The sequence below is a fragment of the Mytilus trossulus genome, chromosome 2, assembly GCF_036588685.1.
Source record: "Mytilus trossulus isolate FHL-02 chromosome 2, PNRI_Mtr1.1.1.hap1, whole genome shotgun sequence".
NCBI lineage: Eukaryota > Metazoa > Mollusca > Bivalvia > Mytilida > Mytilidae > Mytilus > Mytilus trossulus.
The window spans coordinates 47957128-47978083 of NC_086374.1; the positions used below are offsets into that span (position 1 = coordinate 47957128).

General features: G+C 31.6%; 1 protein-coding gene across 2 annotated transcripts in view; it reads right to left on the minus strand.

Annotated features, from left to right (window-relative positions):
* Positions 1-12604, minus strand: part of LOC134705192 (FMRFamide receptor-like) — a 58882-nt gene extending 46278 nt beyond the window's left edge. For both annotated transcript variants that reach the window (XM_063563949.1, XM_063563951.1), the window contains exon 1: positions 12465-12604. The gene's annotated coding sequence lies outside the window, so the exon portion shown is untranslated. The remainder of the gene's footprint in view (positions 1-12464) is intronic.
* Between the last annotated feature and the right edge of the window lie 8352 nt (positions 12605-20956).

Below are 20956 nucleotides of genomic sequence, written 5' to 3' on the forward strand. Positions count from 1 at the left end.
TTCACGCTTGACTGCATTCGAATAATTTGCCGTGAAATAACAAATCCGACATGGCGACATAGAAACCTAAGTATATTCCAGAGATATTCGAATGATTTAATCTGCTGATTCAAAGTTCATAAGAGTAATATACTATTAGAACTGAATCCTTTGTTCTAATATAACAGATAATTAGACGATGCTTTGTATGAAAATTGTATTTGCATTATTGCCTTTCTTCCAAGCATCAATGAACAATTATGTTGTTATTTTTAATAATTACAGAAAACATTATCATTAACATTGTGTACATCTTTCATTTAAACGAACCTTAGAAAATAGCGGAAAAGAGAAGCTAATGACGGTGATGACAAATGCAAAAGTTGAGCGATAACGGACATTTGTATATGAATATGCAAGATGACGATCGCGCGCAGGCAATAACAATCCAGCAAAAGCTTTTTTATATATATATAATACTAGTATGCAATTTGAAGATCGCGTGCTGGCAATACCGACCCAATTAGGATAATTTAGTTGTGGCCACGGATAAATAAGTCATGACCACAAATTAGTAACTCGCTGCCACGACTTATCAACTTATGGTCACGACTCACTAGTATATTTTTTTCTAGACCATAGACTGACTCAAATAAGCTATATATAATACAAATAAGCTTTCAAAGATAAAGGTATCGATTTTATGAATTTGTCTAGTATTTTGATTACTCTACCGTTCAAAATTTTATACCTCCATATTTTGATTACATAAAATTTGATTTTTTATTCGTTTAAAAAACAGTAAAAGTTTTAGTTGTATACGTCCCTTTTAACAGACGTCAATATAGAAAATAACGCTCCATCTACACGAGCCGACTGAAACATCGGAGTTTAGTTGTGATTCCTACGGCCATGTATTTACAGGGGACCTCTTCACCGTTCAAGACCAAGAAGTTATAAATTTTCTGAATAAAAATCACAAGAATATCGCCCAGCTACGAACATTAATTGGAAAGAATGTCTTTAAGTCATAATAGATGCTCTTTCGTCTTATTGTATGAATTGCTGTTGAAGACTTACAAAAAGTCGTCTGGTTCCTAGCTGATGTTCGCATATCACATTTCGAAAATATTGTTGATAATTTATAATACAATTATAGGATAAAAAACAAATTTAAAGTTTAAAAGCAAACAGCGCTAGCTTCTATTCGAAATTAATTTTGGAAGAACGTTTCTGTGTTTTGGTTAGAGTTAAAGCGACAGAAACAAATGATGTGGAAGTAAGTAAGTAAGTTAGTAAGTTTCCAGACATTGGAAAATCTTGAGGAGGGGGGTTGTATTCGTCATATAAAACAAATCTGTGCTTAGAAAAGTTTTTCACTTATATAAAAGTAATGGCCGATCGTTGCACGCTCTCCAAATTAGATGTTGCTCAAACTTTTTTGAAGTCAAAACGACAATAAAAAAGGTTTCCGAGAGGCTCGTACATTGTAACTGTACGGTTCCTGAGAGGCTCGTACATTGTAACTGTACGGTTCCCAAAAGGCTCATACATAGTAACTGTACTGTTCCCGAGAGGCTCGTACATTGTAACTGTACGGTTCCCAAGAGGCTCGTACAATGTAACTGTATGGTTCCCGAGAGGCTCGTACATTGTAACTGTACGGTTATCGAGAGGCTCGTACATTGTAACTGTACACTTTTCAATCTAGGTATATTTATTGTCGAGTATTTTTTTAAGTGTGAAATGAATAAAAAAAATCACCGAAAGAGAGACATATGTCTAAACATTATATTGAAACCCAACTCTGAACAAAAATGCACGGATTACTGTCATGTTATAATTAAACTCTTTTTTCATATGCTTTCAATTGTAGTACTAGGATCATTAAATAGGGTGAGTTTCTATCCTATCATTAACATTTTATTTTTAATAATTACATACTTAATTGAACTATAGTATAAATGGTTTACTGTTACAAATTGTGACTTGAATGGAGAACTGTCTTATTGGCACCCATACATGTAGCACTGCTTCTTATTTTTATTTATAATCATTAATTTATCATATAAAAAAAGAAAATGTAGTATAATTGCCAATGATATTTTAACTCTCCGCAAAAGACCAACAAATGACACAGACATTAACAACTATAGATCATCGTACGGCCTTCAACAATGAGCAAAGCCCATACCGCATAGTCAGGATGGCTGTTTTGTACTCGAATCAAAGTATTAACACCGATATTAATACACCGTGTAAATAACTTCATTTACTTTTAAATCTGGAATCACAACTCTTGTAGAGCTTCTCTCATCTCCTTTGCAGAATTGCAAAAGCATTGTCAACTTTAAAATATTTTCGTAGCATTGATCACACGCGTTGCATTTCTGTTCATACTCGCTTGATATATAACGATTGTTTGTTGTAACATTAAAAGAATGCCTTTAATATTTTTGTATTCTGAACTTCAAAGCATTTTTTCCGCTTACTAATGTAATTATAATTTTTTCCACTAATATTAATCCTTGAAGATTATTTTACTCCGTGGTACAGCATCAAGTATCTGTAACCTTAATTATCTATTCCGAGGTGAAATGAGTTTTTAATTAAAATAGAAGTGTCTTATTAAGATTGTTTAGATTCATTCAAATTAACTTTTAAACGTTACAAAGTGTAATGTACTTCATTTATAGAATGGGGAACACCATTTGATTTAATGACGTCAATGCTCTCCTAAAAGTCAAATATGTATGTTGTCTTTTGTTTTCCTTGCTTATTAGTTCATTGTATTTCAAAAATTCTTAAGAAGCACCAAATGTTGTACCTTTGGTTGTAGGTAAACCGCCTTGGTGGTCTCACGCTCGGTTCCAGTGCAATAGACTTGGTCAAACCAAAGATTTTGAAATAAGTAATATTTTGCTGCTAAGTTGATGGAATTAAGGAGTATAATTTGAGATTGATTGGCTGGTAGCCGATCATTATGTCCCGAAAGGATGACGATACGGTCATTTGGTGACCAGTTGATAGGTGTCTCATTAGCAATTTATTTTTAATGTTGACCGATACCGTGTGACACATCATTACAAAGTAAAATATGTCTAAATATTTAAATGAAAGTAATGTTATCATTCTGATTTTAAATGTTAAACTTGCAGCCCAGGGGCGGATCCAACCATTTTCAAAAGGAGGGTTCCCAACCCAGGACAAAGAAGGGGGGGTCAACTATATGTTCCCATTCAAATGCATTGATAGTCCAAACAAAGGAGGGTTCCAACCCCAGGACCCCCCTTTAGACCCGCCACTGCTTGTCGCTGGACGTTTGAGACTCAAATCAATCAATTTATCTAAAACCTACAATAAGAGCTGATTTTTACGGAAATTTATTCCAATAAAAAAGTTTTTAAGTACTAGTTACCATGTCATAACTCAACTTTAATAGTCTAATTTCACATATATTTAGTTGAAATCAATGTACAGATGTCTTAAAAGTGCTCACTGGAATATTTCCCATGTGTTTCATATTTTCTATAATTATAGAATTTTACTAAATAATAGATAATGTAAATCTGACATACTCTCTTCGGCATTTTTATGTTGATTCTCATTCCATTTAAAGAGGTGAGATCATTAAGAACTATTACTGGTATATATGAAGAAAATTCTCTGTATATGTAACTGTTGTTACAGCTTAACGATTTTATCAAAGTCTTAACCTTAAATAACTTTTTATGTTGTAGAGGCTGTCTTATTGACGACATCACATGTCTCCTTTTATTCACATGTATCAAATTCCAATTGTTCCTACTATCGGACTATTATTTACCTCCTAACACCTTTTCTGTTATTTCTGTTTTGTTGGGTTGTTTGATATATAGACAATGTAATGACTTACACCTCACATCTGTCTTTTCAGATTTATTTTCGACTCCAATCATAATGTTGAGAAGTAGGAAATATGGGCTCACACTCTTAATTTTTTTTACTTTGAGCTTGGTGTCAATAAAGTTATTCATTAAGCGATCGCGAGTTTACATGTATATTATACGTAATTTGATTTTTCTACCGATTCAGTCACTTTGGGATATTTGAAGACATATGCTTTATCAAATGAAGCTTGATGATTATCTTTATATTTGATGCATTACAAAATAAATTGTATTTTTATAAATAAAGAGACCGATTTTATTGGCTATTTGACAAATTTCCACCAGAGACTACCGAATGAGAATGTGAAAAACTGCAGGTCACCGTAAAGTTTATTGATTTCCTTTTATTCTACATTTGTTATCTCTTTGAATTTCGTATACAAGTATATATACGTCATATTTTTGGGTCAAACCATGCTTGCTAGCGCTAGATTGATTTCCCTGCTGGTGGATTGCTAGTCCCCGAGGTTCCTAAGTCAGTGCACACCGTTGGCGTGACATTTAACACATATATACTGTACAGGTGGTAAGATTGCCAAAATAAACAGCTGTTCACGCCACCAGAAACCAAATAACATAGACGTTATTAACTATTATAATAGGTAACCGTAAAGCCTTCAACAATGAGCAAAACCAAACATGTTCCTTCTCGTTTGTTTTCATAGTGAGTAAGATTATATTAACACACTGTTGACTGCTGTACCCCTATTTTTGACATTTTTACCTATTATGTCTGTTTGATTTTTTCACACGTCGTTGTCAATACAATGAAATTTCATGCAACTGCCATACAAGTGAGAGGTTCAGCTAGCAATAAAACCAGGTTCAATCCACCATTTTCTACATAACTTAAGAAAATGTCTGTACCAAGTCAGCAATATGACAGTTATTATTCATTTGTTTTATGTGTTTGAGCTTTCGATTAAGCCATTTGATTGGGGACTTGTTTTAGGTATTAAACATTTCAATGAGAATGTCTTAAGTTCAAAATAGAGAATGTCCAAATTTCGGGATATAAACTAAGTCATAGAGAATGCCAAAAGCTCAGGGTATTAACGTAGTCATAATAGTTATCAAAAGTACCAGGATTATAATTTTATACGCCAGACCATAACGAATTTCCAAAGCTCGGGATAATAACAATGTCATAGAGAATGTCCAATTATCATGATGTTAAAGAAGTTATACAGAATTTCCGCATGCAAGATAACAGATTAACTGTTACAGCTTAGCAGTACACTTAAGCTAAGAAGGGCCAATCAAAAGTCATACATTTTTGTAAGTCGCAGAACAAAAGCTTTGATCATGTTGAAAATTAAAAAAACCCAGACCAAACAGACCAACAAACTAAGGTCTATGAAACACCACACAGATAACAAAGATTGACCACTACCAGCCCATTAAACCTGAGGGGAAGATAGCAAGATTAATTATTAAATCTATTGAGAGACATCAAATGTTTTTGTTTGAAAAGCTTAACTGTCCTTTTGACAAAGGACTTTTTTCAGGCTACAGTACATGCTTTACTAATGGACCGTTTTCATAACGATTAGCATAATGATAGCAGTTCTCAGATTAAAGTCAACAAATGTGAACTATTTCCTCAGCATTGAATATAGAAATGACCAGCAATATTGATAGATTGTAAGATACAGAAATAATTCCAGTAGGATTATTCTAAGTGTACTGTAGACATTATAGGACAATAATAAAAATGATAAAATTGTGCACAGAAGACTAAGTTTATGATGTTTGTATGCATTGGTTCAAGAATTGGAATAACATTATTTTTCACCGGTCACTCGTTTCTTACGACTTTAATGCCACAAGCGGCTTAAAATATCGAAAGGTTTCAGTACGTTCTGTGATATTCCTTTATTTCTTAATTCATATATTTATATTGTACGAGATATAAAAATAAATTACTAAAGAAAAGACAAAATTCCATTCCAATATCAGTTCTAGTTTCAGTGAAAGAAATTTTGATATATATGTAAGAATTTTGATTTCTTAGAATATAATTATTATTACTTTTTATATTTTCCTTTCATTCTATTTCTTTCAATCAGTCGATATATGCTTCCATTCATCTTCCTTAAAATTGAATAGCTGCTCCATTACAGAGGCGAGGATTATTTTTACAGATAACGTTTGCTTCAGACTACTGATTTAATCAAGGACATCGAAAGTAAGAATTATTATTAAGATTTACATCAATATCAAATTGTCTCTGTAAGTTCATCAGTTCATGCAGATGATTGCAGGGGTATTATCTACGTACATCAATAATACAGGAATAATAAGGAATTCAGAGTCTGAATCGCTTCATTAAGATAGTCATAGCTGGATTTAAATAGAAGTACACTACTGCATCAAAATTCAAAGTCATCGACTTCTAAATTTTGTACATCAAATATTTCAATCAAATTGATCAAGTTAACAAGGTTCGTCTGATGAATTTCATTATTTTTGCTTGATTCAAATCTTATATAAGATATTGATTAGCGCGCAGATACGTAGTTTCATCTAAATATGTGTTAAATGTATATGATACTAAAATTTAAAGACCGATTTTATGGACCAAGAATCTCTTTAACTACAAGTTATCTGAAAATCCAGACGTTTATCACATATATATTTAATTAATATTTATATAAGAAACTACAAAATGACATAAAGCTAGGATGTCAAAAATACTTCTTTTTTTTTTCAACCACTTCTTTTTTAAGCAAAAATATCCCAATCCCGTGATTGATTTTTTTTTTAACTTAATAAATATTATAAAATGTATCTAGCACTCCACAAGCACCTATGCAAAATATATTCACGATTTGCGGATCAGCCTAGTATAACTAACTTGTGTGAGAAACACGTAGGTTAAGTATACCCTGGAAGTATTATAGTCAATATAATACTCCCATGAGTATACTGACAAAGGTTTTATGAAATCTTATTTTTTGTTCTCTTTTGGATTGACAATTATATTCCTCACATCTTACTTATATTTTGGTATCAGTAGTAAAAATCATTTCAGAAATTAAATTACCCAGACAGTTTTTTAGTATAGGGATATCATCTTTGGCAACTTTTGGTTAGAGAATTCTACTGTAGGTTAAAACTTTCATCAATAGATTATGTCCGAAAAATTCACAAAAATCATCATATTTTGACAATATATCTAAAATGAACTTATTTGGATTCGAGGGTCACTGGCGAGTCTTTTGTAGACAAAACGCGCGTCCTGGTATCTATGATGAGTTTAATTAAAGTCTGTTATGTACTATTATAAGGAGATTTGTGGCTTTGAAACAGATTTATGAAAGAACCAAGTAAGGATCGTTTGTTTTTTTATAATACATTTGAAAATTAAAAATAATTCTATTTGGCATATAATGGACAATGTTGAGTAAAATTAATGGAAGCAACCTGTGCAAATGAGCGTCAACTGCAATTGTGTTCTAATTATATAAAAGAAAGAAGATGTAATATGATTGCCAATGTGACAACTCTCCCCAAGAGACCAAAAAGACACAGAAATTAACAACTAAAGATCACTGTAGCCTCCAACAATGAGCAAAGCCCATACCGCATAGTCAGCTATAAAAGGCCCCGAAATGATAATGTAAAACAATTCAAACAAGAAAACTTTTTTTTTCTCTGATTATAGTTTCATGACTCATCGACTTATACTTATCAATTTAGGCATTTTTAAAATGTATCTTATGAATTGAGACTCTAAGTGGACAGTTTAAAAGTGCAGATTATTAGTATAAGTTTGTGTAAATATAATTTATACCAAGTTGGATAATATCCATCATTATCATAAATTTTGAGGAAATAACTGATTTTTTACAGAATAATAATGACATTTAACTGCGTAAATTCCATCTTTTTCGAAATTTTGTTTGGCAGACTGATAATTATGAAAAATTGAACAACTGCTTCCGTGTATTTCCGTATCTTTTCGTAATGATAGAAAATGCTGTCTGTTCGTCGTCACTCGACACATTCCGGAAAATATACCCCCTTTGATACTTTAACAATGAAAACAATAATATTTGGGTGAAAATCAATTATTAGGAAAGATGAAATAATGCATCGAAATTGTAAAACAAACAAATGTATTTTTCTGTAGTATAAAAAAATTGGTATGTTTTAAGAATTGTGAATTTGCTTCAAAACATTCGTTAGTTTAAAAAGCATCAGTGGGAAATCTTGAGTAAAATTTTTAGGTTAATTATTTCTTAAATATAAATAATTACATTAGATGTATGTTTCATTATAATACGTTATTCTGATTGGTTAACTGCACATCACATGTTATTCCGTAAGCAATTGCACTAGACAATAAAACTAGACACGAGGTCCCACACTAAAGTGCACATGGTAAATTAAATAAAACTTGATAAAAATCGTGTTTTCATGATCCTAGCTAAGAAATGTAATTATAAGTATTGAATGCTTCTTTTTGTAACTTTATAGGGTTGTAAAAGCGTTGACCGTGCGTACATTTTTAGAATGAAGCGCTTCCGCGCTTCATACAACATGTACTTCGGTCAACGCTTTTACACCCCAATAAATTTACAAAAAGAAGCATTCAACTCTTAATTGACAACTACACTCAATTGTCGTTGTCTTGTAATATATATAACGTTTTTTTAAATCCACATTTTAATCAATTGATATAATTATGTCAAATTAGAAGTAAATGATAAAAAGATCATATCAGCATGCCTTTTTTTTCATATCATAAATCATGACTTCAGTGTATAGATCAGCCATCAAACCTTTGGCCCCATTGGGTTGATTTCTTTCCATAGGGCTATTACATTTGATATGAAAACTGCCATGTAATGATGTGATTTTTATCTTTTATGCTATGCTTTTTACGAGTTTTCTAAGCATGCTTAATATCTATTATCAAAGTAGATTAATATATATATATATCTGGTTTACTAAAAACAATATTGACACCTTATGTTTGTGGCATACCATCGTGGCCACAAGTAAAAACAAATTCGGTTTAGTATTAAATTTATATAAAGATCCATTTTGTTACATCTTGTTTTGGTCTTTTGGAAAATGTTGTTTGTGCTATTCTTATACCCTTCTACAACGAAATTTGTTTTACATGCACACGTATAAAAATTGCGGTTTTTATCCACCGCAATCAAAGGTTTGAACGTAGTTTTCAATTTAGACTCGTTTAAATGTGCATTATATATATATATACACATATGTATGGTACGTTTAAGCAAACTTAATAAGCATAACAAGCTAATATATATTTATCTTTTGGAAAATGTTGTTTGTGCTGTTTTTAGACCCTTCTACAACGAAATTTGTGTTACATGCACACGTATAAAAATTGTGGTTTTTATCCAACGCAATCATAGGGTTGAACCTAGTTTTCAATTTAGACTCGTTTATATTGTTTCGTTTGGGCTTGTAACATATTTTCCTTCCGGTTTATATGATCCGTTCATCCTATATTGACTCTTAAAATTTAAGAGTTTATCTAAAAATGAGGGTACTTTTTGTTAAAAATTAGGGTACTTTTTTTCTAAAAATGAGGGTACTTTTCATATGGCCTTCCAAATACCGTTTCGATCCCTAACATCACTGAAGAGACATTTATTGTCGAAATCCGGATCTGGTGTACTAAAAAGATATTGAAACCTTATGTTTGTGGCATAACATCGTGGCCACAAGTATAAAAAAAAATCGGTTTAGTATTAAATTTATATTAAGATCCATTTTGTTACATCTTGTGATCAATTTTATTTGGCAATGGTCAATGGCAGTCAGCAGGGTTAAAGAACATCAGTTGTTCGACCTGTTAGTCAAATGCGTTTTGTTTAAATATTAGTCAAATGCGTTTTGTTTAAATATACTTTTTCACATTTTTTGGTCTTTTGGAAAATGTTGTTTGTGCTGTTTCTATACCCTTCTACAACTATATATATATGTATATAAAAAAAAATGCTTTTTACAGATCTAACATTGTTGAGTTGATGTTTAGACGAGTAGTATATACATAATGTACACAGCCATGTAGAGTTGTCACTAACTCAGACGTACTTATAAATATAATTATTTTCTGTGACTGTATCTTGCATTAATTTGTAGGATCCTTTTCTATAATAGATAATTGAGCTGATCTGTAACAATAACATCTCCATGCCTTATATATCATGTACAGTAGTACGCCGCTAGATTAAAACTAACGAGGAAAGGTAACACACGGCCACCGTAAGCTTTATTATTGTGAAGGTGGTCGTGTGGTCTAGTGGGACGACTACAGGGCAGGCGATTTTATGTCACGATATCTCAGTAGCATGGGTTCGAATCCCGGTGAGGGAAGAACAAAAAATTTGTGAAAGCAAATTTACAGATCTGACATTGTTGGGTTGATGTTTAGACGAGTTGTATATAAATATATATATATAATAAGCCAGATCAGCTATTATTTGCCTTTGCTTTAATACCTAGCTTGTTATGCTTATTAAGTTTGCTTAAACGTACCATGCATATTCAAAGTGTTTCATTTGTATTTTATTGAACTAATTGGGTGGTTGTTTGTTGCATTGTTGTCACCTTCTATGTCGGATACAACGGCTAGTTAGAACTTGTAACATTTGTACTTCTTTTTTTAAAAACATGCCGACTTTAAATAAAGCTCATGTATTATATTTATTTATAGCCCCCTTGATATTTTATGTCTTAGAATTTCTTTAACAAAACGTATTAACTGATGACAGAATGTGTTCATAAATAAATAATGCTTTCAAACACATGTGAAAAAAAACTATATACTAATGCGCAAGTCAATAAATCAAATATATCGGCTAAGTCTCGTATCTTTTAAAATGTATTTTTATACTTATATTTATAAAAATATGTTTAAGCAGTTATTTGGATTATCCCCGTCAACTTTCAATAAAATTCAAACTTATCTCAACATTTGAAAATATTTCTCCTATTAAAGCTGTTTATCGAATCACAATTGGGTGATCATATAAATAGTCCCAGTCTACATGTGCCAGAAAAAAAGGTTCCAGAACTATGCTTTAGGCAAATATAGGAGATTTTATAAACGAAAGGGACGAACATGTATTAAATTTTGTTCAATCCCTGAATATGCATAAAAGAGATACATGTATATCCCGAATTATAAATGATAATCTTTTTTTTTTCCACCACATTTTATTAATAATTGAAGACCATGCCTATCAAATGTAAAGAGTAAAATCACAAAAATACTGAACTCCGAGGAAAATTCAAAACGGAAAGTCCCGAATAAATGACAAAATCAAAAGCTCACACACATAAAACGGATGGATATCAACTGTCATAATCCTGACTTGGTATAGGCATTTTCTGTAGAAAATAGTGAATTGAACCTGGTTTTATAGCTACATGTAGCTAAACCTCTCACTTGTATGCCAGTCGCATCAAATTCCCTTTTATTGACAACGGTGCGTGAACAAAACAAACAGACATATTAGTTAAACATGTCGAATATACAGCAGTCAACATTGTGTTATAATCTTAATCACAAAAATATGTAACAAAGAAGCACAAAATTGCATAGACCAGGCAAGTTAGCAAAATTAAAGACAAGAATACCCGAATTTACCTTAGTAAAATAACAGGGAGTACTGAGCCATGTAATATATGTAACAAAGAAACTTAAAAAGGCATATAGACAAGGCACAAAGTAAAAATGAAAGATGAGCAATAAATAAGTACAGCATCAGTGGCAAATCCAGAAATTGTCATTTGGGGAGAGGGCCTTGACTGCTAAAGAGGGGTCCTGCTCCAGTCAAGTTCAGTTATTAACGATATAATAAACCGAAATTTTTATATATAAAGAAGGATGGGCACCCTGCTCCCCCTGAATCCGCATCTGCAAATCCTTATACTTTGTCTTTTTTTGGTTATTAACTGTCTCATTCGAAAGTAAACCACATATTCTAATTTTCATAATATCCATATGTTCATGTCTGTATAGAAACATCGAGCTTCTATCATAGACTGGTGGTACCCAAGGAGATAAACAGTCGTATCGACACGGTGCTTTTAAAAGCATTTAAAACGCTACCATTTTTTTATATCCCAAAGTGTAGAATGATGCCATAATCAATTTATAAGTTCGCAGTCCAACCCTTTTAACATAAAACATGTTTCAAAAGTCTTTCCTTTAGTCTATTGTTCATCAATTTTTTAATCTAGTAATATTTAGCCTTTGATATAGTCAAGATGGTACTGCCTCTGTACGTCACCGTATATTTGTTCCGCCTAACAGAGGTTCCATTAGAAACTTAAGTTATAAACAATGTCGAAATATCTGTCCCTGTTGGAACAAATCTTTTATATCAATTATTCCGTTAGGAACATTTACTGTAATATTTATTATTTTGGAAAAAAATCCAGAATACTTTTCCCCATTTGGAACTTATATTACCATGAAGGAACTTCTAATACGTGAGATGAACAACGATTTTTAGTATAATATATATATGGTCATTAATTTAAAAAAATAGAATAACTTACCCAACTTTTGAAATTAATTTCCGAAAATCCCTGCAAAAGATTGTTCCATTCCTTAACATCAAAAGTAATATATAAAAACTAAAATTAAATCCTTTTGCAAGATCATTTATTTGGCTTTCTCTTTAATTTTCATCTCAGACAACAAGAGAAACCAATTATAACACAGATCATTAAAATCTTGTTCAGCAAAACTCTTCATAAACTCCTGTTATAGAATAACAAGTCGGTCGTAATCAATATGAATACTATTTATTTGTCACTGAAACTCCGGTAATAACGAACGACCGCTATTCTGACTGGTCATTAAAGATTTGTAATTAGAAATACGTCACTGAAGCGTTTTAATCATGAGCATTTAGTCAAAATATATCACGCTTTTATTTTCTGCCTTCCACTAATAATTATAGGCAAAAGACACAATACGAAAGTTTTTATAATAAAATAAAATTGGATTTCAAAGCCATGCGTCGGATTATTGATGTGTTGCATTTAAAGCCATGTAAAAATTTATAACACATCTAACATGAATCTATGTCGATAACATATTGAGTAATGGAAATTGTCCTTTTGTTTGAAGATATCGCTCCGCGTGAATAAAATCAGAAAAAGAAAAAGTAAGAATACAGATGACCATACACAAATATAACGTACAAAACGCATATGAGCGTCATATTTACTAATGTTTTAATGTTGTATTTTTATTATGGTTTTGTCCGTCAACTTATACTTATGATTAAAGGCATTCAACTTTGAAATTAGTTTACAACATGCAATAAAAACTGGCCGCCACGAAAAAGCCCAAACGCGGTGTTTAAAAGTTGCGTTAAAAAAACAAAACATTAAAAATCAAATCAACTGTAGTTTATAATGTGGTGAAATACAGACAGTACACAAGCAACACGTACATATATACGAACAAGAATTTCGGGGACAATACACAAGCAACACGTGCATATATACGTACAAGATTCTAGAGGACAATACACAATCAACACGTATATACGAGCAAAAAATACAGAGGACAATACACAAGCAACACGTATATACGAACAAGAATTCAGAGGACCATTCACAAGCAACACGCACATATATACGTACAAGATTCTAGAGGACAATACACAAGCAACTCCTACATAAGAATTACATATTATATACGAATGAAAATCCAGAGGACAACACACAAGCAACATGCACATATATACGAACAAGAATCCAGAGCACAAAACACAGCAACTCGTATGTATACATATATACGAGCAATTAAGAATCAAGATCACAATACTTAAGCAACTTGTACATATTTACGAACAAGAATCCGGCCAAAAGACAATACAAAAACAAACCACTGTCGACATTTTCATTTCTTTCTTCTTGAGTATAAACTGAGAAAATTTAACTCGTAACTGAGAAATGTGAAATTGGAATCGAGAAATGTCGACTCGGAACTGACGTATTTCAATTTGGAAGTAAGAATTGTCAAAACGGAAATGAGAAATTAACCGTTAAAAAATTATCTTTCGTACATATGCATGGCCACCCATTTTTTCTTATTTCATGGAATAAATACATTTTGTACGCATGGTCTTTGTATTTAAATCGTTTATTCAGTTATAAATCACGTGTATTTTATGTCAAAATTAAAGCAAAGTATCAAAAATTTCATTTGATGTTGGAAAGAGGTTTCTTAATATTTAAATATTGCAGATTACAATCTAGGAAAAATATAATTATTAGAGATCCAAAAGTAGACGTGTTTAATTCAAATCAAATTATAATATAACACGGATACAACCACTTTTACAAGAATAAACTTTTGAAAAAGAGAGATATGAGTAACTGCTAAGAGAAAACTGATATAACAGTTTTATGATAAATTAATTGTCTGGAAAACATTACAAACAAAGCGAACAAAAATACTGTATCTAGCACTCAATAAACAATAAAGGCATATGCAGGGAAAACAAGAAAGCTTCAAGTTAGACCATTTTAAACAATCATGAACTATTTAAAGCAACAATAACAGTCTACCCTTCCGGATCGCCCGAGGCCCGACAGCTTGAGTTTTTAGTACTTTTTTTGGTCTGAACTAACACTTCCTGTTAGACAATGATTGTTTTGTTTTTAATTGAGAATTTTTGTGTATTGATGTATTTTTGTAACACGTTAAATGATGGAAAATTAGAAAAAGAAAAAGTAAGAATACAGATGACCATACACAAATATAACGTACAAAACGCATATGAGCGTCATATTTACTAATGTTTTAATGTTGTATTTTTATTATGGTTTTGTCCGTCAACTTATACTTATGATTAAAGGCATTCAACTTTGAAATTAGTTTACAACATGCAATAAAAACTGGCCGCCACGAAAAAGCCCAAACGCGGTGTTTAAAAGTTGCGTTAAAAAAACAAAACATTAAAAATCAAATCAACTGTAGTTTATAATGTGGTGAAATACAGACAGTACACAAGCAACACGTACATATATACGAACAAGAATTTCGGGGACAATACACAAGCAACACGTGCATATATACGTACAAGATTCTAGAGGACAATACACAATCAACACGTATATACGAGCAAAAAATACAGAGGACAATACACAAGCAACACGTATATACGAACAAGAATTCAGAGGACCATTCACAAGCAACACGCATATATATACGTACAAGATTCTAGAGGACAATACACAAGCAACTCCTACATAAGAATTACATATTATATACGAATGAAAATCCAGAGGACAACACACAAGCAACATGCACATATATACGAACAAGAATCCAGAGCACAAAACACAGCAACTCGTATGTATACATATATACGAGCAATTAAGAATCAAGATCACAATACTTAAGCAACTTGTACATATTTACGAACAAGAATCCGGCCAAAAGACAATACAAAAACAAACCACTGTCGACATTTTCATTTCTTTCTTCTTGAGTATAAACTGAGAAAATTTAACTCGTAACTGAGAAATGTGAAATTGGAATCGAGAAATGTCGACTCGGAACTGACGTATTTCAATTTGGAAGTAAGAATTGTCAAAACGGAAATGAGAAATTAACCGTTAAAAAATTATCTTTCGTACATATGCATGGCCACCCATTTTTTCTTATTTCATGGAATAAATACATTTTGTACGCATGGTCTTTGTATTTAAATCGTTTATTCAGTTATAAATCACGTGTATTTTATGTCAAAATTAAAGCAAAGTATCAAAAATTTCATTTGATGTTGGAAAGAGGTTTCTTAATATTTAAATATTGCAGATTACAATCTAGGAAAAATATAATTATTAGAGATCCAAAAGTAGACGTGTTTAATTCAAATCAAATTATAATATAACACGGATACAACCACTTTTACAAGAATAAACTTTTGAAAAAGAGAGATATGAGTAACTGCTAAGAGAAAACTGATATAACAGTTTTATGATAAATTAATTGTCTGGAAAACATTACAAACAAAGCGAACAAAAATACTGTATCTAGCACTCAATAAACAATAAAGGCATATGCAGGGAAAACAAGAAAGCTTCAAGTTAGACCATTTTAAACAATCATGAACTATTTAAAGCAACAATAACAGTCTACCCTTCCGGATCGCCCGAGGCCCGACAGCTTGAGTTTTTAGTACTTTTTTTGGTCTGAACTAACACTTCCTGTTAGACAATGATTGTTTTGTTTTTAATTGAGAATTTTTGTGTATTGATGTATTTTTGTAACACGTTAAATGATGGAAAATTAAAAACATTGTTTTCTTTTTGTCGGCTAAGTAGTCTTTTGCTCTTGAAAAGTACCTCGAAGGAGTTGAAGCATTTAATTTGCTATTTATTAATGATAAATAATCGATATGAAAGAGAAAAAAAACAATTATAAATCTTTTTAAAGATGTGTTATTTTCTTACGCTTGATTCTTAGCTTTTTGAACATGTCTTTCGTGACATTTCTGGTAGTGATTCATTAGTCTGTTTACTGCAATGAGTTTATGTCTGAAACTACTTCCTGCTTAAATCGGAGTGATTTATGTTTAATTGAAAATTTAGATGTAAAGAGAATTTTATCTGAAAAAAAATTGAAAGACTTTCAAAGCATTTCAGTTTAGGTGCAATACATCCTGATTTTATTGCGATTCTACATAAAGGAAAGTTCGAAAAAATTAACGAATGTGAAGGTCGTCTATGTTTCTCCTTCAAATACTTGTCTTTTTTTAAGAAAAAATTAAAGACATTTCAATAGGACGAATAGGACGATTAAAAATACGATTCTTGAGAACAATGATTAAAAAAGACGAAATGAAAACCAAAACATAACGAAAAGACAGATACGACCATGGCAAAAATGTTTTGGAACTCAAAACCTTATACAAAAATGTAGAGATTTAGTGCAAACAGTCAACACAGATTGGCTAATAGTACTCAGGGACTTTACCTTAGATAAATACATCAGATTACGGCATTACATTTGCTTCTTATTAAGGATAACTAATCAATGGAAACAAAAACAATAGATCTTTCAAAAGATGTTTTATTATCTTAATCTTCATTATTAACTTTTTGTACTTGTTCTTAGTGACATTCTTGTAATGTTTCAATAAAAATTAATACAATGGGTTTGAGTCTGATTTTACTTCCTGCTTTGATGAATTGATTTTTGTCAAATTAAGGGGACACAAATAGATGTAAAGAAACTTTAAAAATCTCACGGGATTTTTTTTTGGTCTCATGGGACAACAATGATCTCATGGAACAAAAAAAAATCCCATGGGATTTAACCAAAATTCCATGGGATATTGCTCCATCCAATGGGATTTTACCCTGTCCCATGGGATATTGAAAATTCCATGTTTTTTTAAATCAAATTTCAAAATATATATAATAGCTACAGCAGAAAATCAATTAAATTATTGAATCCCATGTAATTCCGCACCTTTTGGTTAAATACATGACACTGTAGCACTCATTTGAGGCGGCGGCGGATTTGCAAATGAGTGTTTTGCAAATTAAAAGTGTCCAGTGTTTAAGCTTTATCTGGTGAAATCTTAAAAGACTATGAAGGAAGACGAGATGTGGCGTATTATAAGGCAATTTCACCGCATTTCTGCATGAAGAAAAAATCTAAATCAAGAAAGGAATATGATGGTCATCTATTCATCGATTATAAAGGTCAAACGGACCACAAAAGGAAGATTCTAAGTGATAGGGAAATAAAAAATCATAGGACTATGAAAAAAACAGATAAGACCATGGCTTAACAAAAGACTTAATGAAATACAAACGTTATTCTGGAGAGTACAGAAGCAACACAAACACCCATTTAAGAACTGGAGTCAAATTAAGTGACTAGTAAGCAGATTTGTTCTTGTACTGGTATTTGTGTTCAAAGTCAGTTTTAGCTTTTTTTTTGTGAGTTAATTTGGACTTTGACGGTTAAATATTACTTCGGAGTCAATGCAGGAAACTTGTTATAATTTTTATATTTAAAAATAAATTATCAATAGGTATCAAATAAAATACACATATTTCATACCGTAAAAAACGAATGAATTGATATAGAAGCGAATGGTACTAAAAGGGCCAAAAGTCATTCAAACTCATAATTCGATAAAAGACCGAAAAAAACATGGCAAAATATAGAAGACCAAATACCAAAAGTCAAGCAATTATAGTATACAAAATATAACGTAGAAACTTACGCCTGAACACTATGTGCCCCGCCACGAATTGAAGGGGGAGGGGGTCTTAGATGATCCAGAAGGAACAGAAGATCCTGCTCCACAAGTTGCACTGGTTGTGAAGAAGCGATGAATATTATTTAGAAACACTGATTAAATTGAGAATGGAAATGGGGAATATATCAAAGAGACATCAACCCGACCATAGAAATTTCCAAATTGTACACAAGAAACTAAAATTAAAATTATACAAGACTAACAAAGACCAGAGGCTCCTGACTTGGGACAGGCGCAAACATGCGGCGGGGTTTAACATGTTTATGAGATCTCAACCCTCCCCCTATACCTCTAGCCAATGTAGAAAAGAAAAAGCATAACAAAACGTATACATTTAAAATTCAATTCAAGAGAAGTCCGAGTCTGATGTCAGAAGATGTAACCAAAGAAAATAAACAAAATGACAATTATACATAAAAAACAACAGACTACTAGCAGTTAACTGACATGCCAGCTCCAGACTTCAATTAAACTGATTGAAAGATTATGATTTCATCATATGAATATCTTGCACAATCCTTTCCGTTAGGGGTTTAGTATCATACCATCATAACAATTATGAGAAGAGCATGACCCGTGTCATGCCAACAACTGTTTTTTTAATAAATGTATTTAGTTCCGATGCAAAGACCCTATAAGTGAATCAATATTAACGCCAAAATATGCAATCTTTGATGACCTGACAACAGTATCGTAACTATATCCCTTCTAAATAAGTCTATTTAAAGGTTTTGTTAGTTTCTGCGGTGAATACTGACATTTTTGTGCTTTATAAAGAATATTTCCATAAAAAATTGGATGTGAAAAACCTAAACGTATAAGACGTCTGCATGTTGAGCTATATTTACGAATGATGTCCTTATACCGATGATAAAATTTAGTAAATGTTTTGTCAAGTTTGTGATATCGAAAACCCTGGTGTAATAATTTTTCAGTAATACATAAATTTCTCTCTTTAAAATCTAAAACATTGTTACATACACGAGCGAATCGTACAAGTTGAGATATATAAACACCGTAAGATGGTGACAAAGGAACGTCACCATCTAAAAATGGATAATTATCGATAGGAAATAAAAAAAATCATCTCTTTTATCATAAATTTTAGTATTAAGCTTTCCGTTCGTGATATAGATATCAAGTTTGAGGAAAGGGCAGTGGTGATTGTTAGTATTAGCTTTATTTATAGTATGTTCAACAGGATAAATTACTTTAGTATACATACTGAAGTCGTCATTATTGAGAGCCAGATACTGATATACACATTAAAAAGATTCCAACTGGATGAACAGCAAAATGCAAAACGTGGATAATCAACATCTGTACAATGATTTTCGTTAACATTAGGCTTATGTAATTATTTCCTCTTATTGTTCATAACTGTATTATAATGACCGATTAATGTCACTTGTAAATGTTACTTAATCTGGGGATAAGGAAAATAGCATACCAAAACCTATTAGTGTTAATGTTTATTCAACGCATAGGTACATACTACAACGTGATCTTTCAAAACCACTTTTTATGTATTTATTGAATCATTTGTCATATAAGATCTTTTAAAAGGGCATACGATACAGTTACAGGGAAGGCAATGACGTTGCTAACGTAATTTGTTATTTTCGCGACGTCAAACTGTGACATATCGAGAAAAGATGCATTTTTCGACTGATTTTTATCATTCAAACTGATTTAATTTGAAAACGAGTTCATGGACCCCTATTTTTCAAAACGGCATTTTGTTTCATTTGAAGGGAGATTATGTGACCCAAATTTTATAAAACTGTAAATAGAGGATTTTTTTTAATTTTGATAAACATGCAGTAAAAAATGACGTTTTTTTCTCAATTCATGAACATTTGATAAATATGAATTATTTCTGAATAAAAATTGTAATTTTTTTTAGTATATTTATAAAATACAGAAATTACCGATTATTTAACAAAAAACAGTTTGTGTTTATCTTTTTTAAAAAAAAAGTTATGTCTTTCTTTCGAAAAAGAAATTACGGCCACAAATCTGAATTTTGAGCAAATATACAAAATTTCGACCTCATTTTACTCAAAAAGTAGCACATGAAGGTATATTTTTCATTACATATTTGGTTTAATCAGGTAAAAAATAGCCTTTATGCAAATTTTCATGATCTTGTAAATACAGGATCAAAACTGTATCGTATGCCCGTAAGTACATCTATATATGTAGGTTTCAGACAAGGGTTAATTTACACCTGGAATTCTTAATTAAATTTTTGAACTAAAATACCAATTATTCATCGATTTTCAACGCAATTTTACAGGATCTGTTAAATTATCGACAAAAACCTAATGTATTCAAATAGACAGAAATAATAATGGGTTGAAAAAAAAATAGTTAGGTCTGCTTCTTAGCTTGACTTACACCTATAAATTTTAAATGAGTTTTAGGTCAGAACCAAACTTAAATACAGACGGAATTTCATATAAAAAAACCCATTCCATTTCAATAAAGAAACGTTCCAGCAGCGCCTGAATATGGGGGGGGGGGGGGGGGGGGGTGGGGTATTTCTCCAAGTTGACACGATATATATATCAGCGCTTGCGTTGCTGCAAAAAAAAGCTATGAATCGGAGTTTCTGAATGGTAAAGTTGGAGTCAATTCTTTTTATGTTAACAAGTATCTGTGTCACAAAGGGCCAATGTTATGTTCCATATGTCGTCTATGATCCCATTCTCTTTTCGTCGTTTGTAACAATCGAATTACTACCGT